General features: G+C 43.2%; 1 protein-coding gene across 1 annotated transcript in view; it reads left to right on the forward strand.

Moving 5' to 3' along the window:
* Positions 1–106: 106 nt before the first annotated feature.
* Positions 107–7,413, forward strand: part of mapk13 (mitogen-activated protein kinase 13) — a 38,502-nt gene continuing 31,195 nt past the window's right edge. The window contains exon 1 of the mRNA XM_055048373.1: positions 107–229. The gene's annotated coding sequence lies outside the window, so the exon portion shown is untranslated. The remainder of the gene's footprint in view (positions 230–7,413) is intronic.

Here is a 7,413-nt window from a genome sequence, read left to right on the forward strand (position 1 = left end):
TTACACTAAATAAGCCCCGTGGAAGACCGGCGAGTCAGGCGGAACTACGAATTACAGCTAACAAAGCTCTCCTGTCTGAAAAAGAGCTGCGGCTGTAACAACATGGAGAACTTGTGCCTCGTTCAATGTCCATCGGAAATGGGAAAGACAGTTGATTTGAAGAAGCCTCTGACTGAAGATACTCTGTGTCATGAAGAGGATGCTGGGTGTTGTCAAAGCAACACACCAGGTATGTTTTTGATAACCCAATCCAGACCTTGGAAATACAGTGGTGTTTAACACTGGTTAAACTGGTGTCTAACCAGTGTATTGCCAAGCTCAGTGTGTCCATCCTCATGCTAACGAACCAGACTAAATGTCATTTATTACTCTCTCACCTAAATAAATGCAGGCTTAAGCTATTTTCTTGTTGTTGTTGTTGTTTTCAATGGAATTGTTACATTTAATTTCCAGAGCAGAATGGCATTAAAATTACCTCTCAGTTTTAAGGTGATAATTCTATGGGGGAAAAAACAACAACAAGAGATGATGGCTGTCAGTTTCTGTTCTGCATCCTCTGGTTGAAACATATTCAGTAGTGAATACACTGGATCCCCAGATCTGTGGGAAACGGGAGTGAAGGGCTTGCCTCAGCGCCCCCTAGTGGCTGCTGTGTCACAAACCTCCACCATTAGTGTTTATCAGCAGAAGCTGCAGCTGCAGTCTTTGCCCAAAATAAGCAACATATCAATGAGTGGAAAAATCTTTTTCAGCATGCAACTACTAACTATTTAATTGCTATTTGTTAAATTGTGAAGTTTTGATCTCCTGCTTCAGTGTGAAGAAAATGTCCAGGTTTAGCAGCGTGTAAATAGTTTTTCCTGCTGATTATATCTTGTCACAAAGATAGCGAGGCAGTCGTTGTCTCTGCATCACATTTCCTCACGATTTGAACTTTGCCTTTGTCATCTGATGTGTTATTAATTGGAGCTGCGTGCACATTTATTGTTCAGCATACTGCGCTTGTTTCTGTCTAATGAACATCTGCACTTTGATTTATTTCGTCTGTCTGTCTGTGATTGTTGTAAATCTGCACATCATTGGATCTTGTAAAATATGTTTAAAGTTACTAAATCTGGAATCTAGATTACCACCAACCAAACAAGACTGGATGTTTTCTTTTGGCTATCAATGCAAAAACAGAATATACGTAATGAAAGAGCTTTGTTTCCCTCCACAAGAACTTATGGAAAATCTTTCATTCTGTCTTGCATAATTATGATGCAATATTTTACTATATTTCCTTCAATGTCTCTCCTGATTTGGTCCCACAGAAATACAGCAGAAACAGGAGAGAAATTGACTGTGTGAGCAAAGTCCATCAACGCATCCACACTGGAGAGAGGCCATACAGCTGTGACCAGTGTGGAAAGCATTTTGTTCAGTTAACACATCATGCAGTCCATCACTATAACTGCAGACGTCGACATACTCAGCCAAATCATGACTGAGATACAATGAACATCTTGGAATCCATGTAAAAAGTTTTAATACAAATCATTACAAAAGCAAATTGTAAGGTTTTTACTTTTATTCAGTATTCAGTGACACAGTATCGACACAGTTTTGCGACGCGTCCAAACGCTTCATGACGCCTCATTTACCCATCACTAATAAATATGCTTGGATTCAGATCTGCCCAGACTAAGAGTTAATCTCGAAGCTCAAGAGCCCATTGCAGACATTTTGAGTTAATTAATGTGAGGATTTGGTTTTTCTGTGTATTCATTCAGGTTTCTGTGTTCGGTTGAGTCTCCGCGTTGTCCTGCAGTTCGACAAAATGGCTGCCACCAGGTGCGCAGTTAGACAAAATGGCTGCCACCAGGTGCGCAGTTAGACAAAATGGCTGCCACCAGGTGCGCAGTTAGACAAAATGGCTGCCACCAGGTGCGCAGTTAGACAAAATGGCTGCCACCAGGTGCGCAATTTGACAAAATGGCTGCCACTAGGTGTGCAGTTAGACAAAATGGCTGCCACCAGGTGCACAGTTCACAAGCGTCCATCTTTGACCCTGAGTCAGACCCAAAAGCAGAAGACGTGGAGCCTCCTGCACAGAGAACAAGAACGCAGCTGGTGGCTTCTAAATTGTAATTCAACAACAAAACAGTTGTCTCTTCCAGCAGCCATTTTACATAGCATATAGCAGTAAAACTAGCTAACCTTAGTGTTACAACTCGGTTTGACTTGGGCCAAAAATGCAACATTTATTACATTTTCAGCCGTTCATTTTCACACTGCACTGTGTCAAACAAAGTAAAGATCAGGCGAGTAATTCAAGTGTAGAAATATTGCTTACAAAATGAATTTATTATGTATAAATACGAATGCAACAGTTCAGTCAAATATAAATCTGTTGTTAATCTCTTCATGCTAAATAAGTTTTAAACAAAAACTACAGTGAGTTCATTGATGATGTCATAGATGACATCAAATACATCACAATAGATCAAAGATGTTCTGAGCCTTTAAACGTTGGAATCTCAAGACATTGAACATTCGCGATCCAGAACTCTCATTGATTCCTGACGTCATATTTCTTAGAAATGATTAATTTCTCTCATGCGCTGGTACCGTTTGCTCTGCCACTCGGCTGGGGACTCGGCTATATCGTAACATCGGGCATGAAAAAAGTGTTTGATTATTTTACTGCAACAGATTCACCGTTGAATGGCAGTACCGTGGATACTGAAGAAACCGACCCGGCGGGGAAGGTTTCTTCTGCCACTGAGTTCGTGGAGGTCCCCAACGACCAGGCTGCCCCGGCTGGGTAGCCCTCTCATCCTCAGCGAGCTCTACCCCGGCTGGGGTAGTTCTCTCTGAGGATGAGGGAAAAGTCGTTGGGGATAGTGCAAGTATCGCTCCGAAAGGATCAACGGACCCGGAGGGGGACGTTGATCCTTTGGAGCAAAGGGTTTGGCCAGAAAACCAACAGATGTCTGGTTTTCCACACTACAACAGCAAAGAGAACATTTCTAACAACTACTGCAAGTTCTCCAATTATTTAAGGAACAGCTGGGTGAACGCAGCATTACAGTCTGTCCTGAACCTGAGCGAGACAAAGCGATGTCTCGCTCAGGAGAAGGTGTTCCTGGAGGCATCACCCATTCCATCCTGCTCTGGATTAATTCTGTCAACAGTTCGAAACCCTGGCAAACATGTCTCTCCTGCAGAGATCGCTCCAGTCCTGGAGGAGCTGAAAGAGAGGGAATTGGGAAAGGGAGGGGAATTGGATGTTCGATCTTTGTTAAATCTGGTGTTAGTCTGGCTTGACTCGTTCGGTGGACGGACCGACACGGAGTTGTACAGTGAGGGCAGCTGCTCCACATGCCGGGCCGATTGTTTAGAGCTTTTAAGTAACGGCCCCCTAATTGAACTACCAACACCTCGTTCAGAGAAAAACATCAAGGCACTTTTTAGCAGATGGTTGACTTTGGGGCTCAAAACAATTTGTCCTGGCTGTGGAGCAGGGCTGACTTATAAGCACTGCCTGACCAACAACAATGTGTTGGTCTTCCACCTGCCGCAGTCGGCCAGACTAACACAGTTTCAGAAAATTAAACCCAACCAGACATTGACAGTACCAGGAGAGCATGGACCAGAGGTATATCATTTGTCCTCGGTCATCTGCAGTGGGTCTGACCAGACCAAGTTTTATACTTGCATACCCCATGGACGTCAAGTAGTAAAAGCAATGGACGATCATGTCTTCACTGCAGCAGCTGTCTGCAGTGAAGACATGAAGAGGACAGGATTTCTTTACATATATGAGAAAGAAAGGAGGAAAAGCAGCACAAACTAAGATGGATCTGAAATGAACAAATCTTACTTTGTGCTGCTCTTCCTCCTTTCTTTCTCAGGTGTTGGTAGTTCAATTAGGGGGCCATTACAGCCCCTCCTCTCAATAGCGTTAAAGCTGAGAGGAGCTAGAAATTTCTGAATTAGGTGCTAAAAATTTTCTGGGATTGATGGGTAAAAAGATTAGACAGGTTTCCTGTTTGCAGGTTTCTCTCCGGGCGCTCCGGCTTCCTGCCACAGTCTAAAATCATGTCTGTTTGGGTAATTGGCCTCTAAATTCTCCTTAGATGTGAATAAAACATTAATTTTGTGAACAAAACGGTTGCACAGCGGCTCAGTTGGGACAACTGTTGCCTTGCAGCAACAAAGTCCTGGGTTTGAATCTCCTCTCCCATAATTCTCTTCCCAAGAGCCTTTACTTCAGAATAAAGGCTCAGAAATAATTAAATGTATTTCTGACATGTAAATACAAAATGTCAGTCATTACGTTTTGGAATTAAATTTCATGAATGACATATCAAAAAGAAATTTGCAGGTTTCTCTTCCGGGTGCTCCGGCTTCCTGCCACAGTCTAAAATAATGGCGATATTATATAGCCTATATAAAAAGATTAGACAGGTTTCCTGTCTAATCTTTAATCTTTAGACAGGAATATATATATATATATATATATATATATATATATAATATATATATATATATATATATATATATATATATATATATATATATATATATATATGTATGTGTGTATATATGTGTATATATATACACACATATATATATACACACACACACATATATATATATATATAAAAAAAAAAAAAATTCCCTTCTCACCCACCACGGGTGGTTCTTATCCTCTGAGCTCGGGTCCTCTACCAGAGGCCTGGGAGCTTGAGGGTTCTGCGCAGTATCTTGGCTGTGCCAAGGACTGCACATTTCTGGACTGAGATGTCTGATGTTGTTCCTGGGATCTGTTGTAGCCACTGCTCCAGTTTGGGGGTTACTGCCCCGAGGGCCCCGATGACCACAGGCACCACTGTGGTCTTCACCTTCCAGGCCCTCTCCAGTTCTTCCCTGAGGCCCTGGTATTTCTCCAGTTTCTCGTGCTCCTTTTTCCTGATGTTGCAATCACTTGGTATTGCTACATCTACCACAACGGCTTTCCTCTGATGTTTATCCACTACGACAATGTCTGGTTGGTTCGCCATTACCATTTTGTCTGTCTGGATCTGGAAGTCCCACAGGATCTTAGCTCTGGCGTTCTCCACCACCTTTGGGGGTGTTTCCCACTTTGATCTCGGGGTTTCCAGTCCATATTCTGCACAGATGTTTCTATACACTATGCCTGCCACTTGGTTATGTCGCTCCATGTACGCTTTCCCTGCCAGTATCTTGCACCCTGCTGTGATGTGCTGGACTGTCTCAGGGGCCTCCTTGCACAACCTACACCTTGGGTCTTGTCTGGTGTGGTAGATCTGGGCCTCTATTGCTCTGGTGTTTAGGGCCTGTTCCTGGGCGGCCAGGATGAGGGCCTCTGTGCTGTCCTTGAGTCCAGCTTTTTCCAGCCATTGGTAGGATTTACTGATATCAGCCACTTGGGTTATTTGCTGGTGGTACATCCCATGTAGGGGCTTGTCCTCCCATGATGGTATCTCTGGCACCTCAACCTCCGTTCCCTGTTGTCTGAGACATTCACTGAGCACATTGTCTGTTGAGGCTTTGTCCCTGATGTATTTATGGATCTTAGTTGTTTCGTCCTGGACAGTGGTTCTCACACTCACTAGTCCTCTGCCTCCTTCCTTGCGGCTCGTGTACAGTCTCAGGGTGCTGGATTTGGGATGGAACCCTCCATGCATGGTTAGTAGCTTTCTAGTCTTAATATCTGTGGCTTTCATCTCCTCCTTTGGCCAGCTGATTATTCCAGCAGGGTATCTGATTACTGGCAGGGCATAGCTGTTTATCGCACGGATTTTGTTCTTGCCATTGAGCTGGCTTCTCAGGACTTGCCTTATTCGTTGGAGGTATTTAGCTGTGGGTCCTTTCCTTGTGGCCTCATCGAGGTTGCCATTTGCTTGTGGTATACCTAGGTACTTGTAACTGTCCTCTATGTCTGCTATTGTTCCTTGTGGGAGTGAGACTCCTTCTGTGTGGATCACCTTCCCCCTCTTTGTGATCAGCCGACCACACTTCTCTAGTCCGAATGACATTCCAATGTCAGTGCTGTAGATCCTGGTGGTGTGGATCAGTGAGTCGATGTCTCGCTCACTCTTGGCATACAGCTTGATGTCATCCATGTAGAGGAGGTGACTGATGTTGGCCCCATTTTTGAGTCGGTATCCATAGCCAGTCTTGTTGATAATTTGGCTGAGGGGGTTCAGGCCTATGCAGAACAGTAGCGGGGACAGGGCATCTCCTTGGTATATGCCACATTTGATGGACACTTGTGCAAGTGGTTTGCAGTTGGCTTCAAGGGTGGTTTTCCACAGCCTCATCGAGTTTGCAATGAAGGCTCTCAGAATCCTGTTGATGTTATACATCTCTAGGCATTCAATGATCCAAGTATGCGGCATTGAGTCATAGGCTTTCTTGTAATCGATCCAAGCCATGCACAGGTTGGTGTGTCGGGTTTTGCAGTCTCGGGCAACTGTGCGGTCTACGAGGAGTTGGTGTTTGGCTCCTCTGGTATTTACACCGATACCCTTCTGTGCCGTGCTCATGTGTTTATCCATGTGTTTGCTTATCTTGGCCGCTATGATGCCTGACATGAGCTTCCAGGTTGTGGAGAGGCAGGTTATTGGTCGGTAGTTGGGTGGGACTGGACCCTTTGATGGATCCTTCTGGATTAGGATTGTCCGCCCTTCATATATATATATATATATATATATATATATATATATATATATATATATATATATATATATATATATATATATATATATATATATATAAATGTCCAGGTGTGATATGAGAGAGAGTTGTCTTTGTTTAGCAACTCATCGCAGAGAGCTGTGTGCTCTTCAAACCACTGGCATTTGGTGAAGAAAAAAAATACTACATTTTAGAAGAAAAAAAATTTTTTATAAGGTGCGCAGTTTGACAAAATGGATTCCACTTTGCCTCTTGATTGATCCCACCTGTGTCTGTGTTTCCTTCTTGGGTACTTGTCTGCTCTGTTGTGTCACGTCTTTTCCTTTATGCCAGTTGCTACCAGAGTTTGAGCGCCTTGCCTCTGCTACTGATCATTAAATCATCGTTTCTCTCACTTCGACCTGGTCCACTGCATCGACCTCACAACCACAATTCATGACAATTAGCTGATTAGAGATATTACAGGAGTTTCCAATTCTTAATTTTTCACAAAATTTTCTGAGACACCAAATTGTAGGTTTTTATTGTCTACATGCCATAGTCATCAAAATTACAAGACATAAATGCTTTAAATACTTCACTCTGTGTGAATGAATCCATGGAATATATGAGTTTCACTTTCTGGCCTAAGTGCGAATAGTGTGATGTTCTGAGTACGCACATCAGAACTACCAACCTTGCATGTGATGTGCAGGTTTCCCTCTT

Source organism: Poeciliopsis prolifica, unplaced genomic scaffold, assembly GCF_027474105.1.
Source record: "Poeciliopsis prolifica strain line A6 unplaced genomic scaffold, Auburn_PproV2 SCAFFOLD027, whole genome shotgun sequence".
Classification (NCBI taxonomy): Eukaryota; Metazoa; Chordata; class Actinopteri; order Cyprinodontiformes; family Poeciliidae; genus Poeciliopsis; species Poeciliopsis prolifica.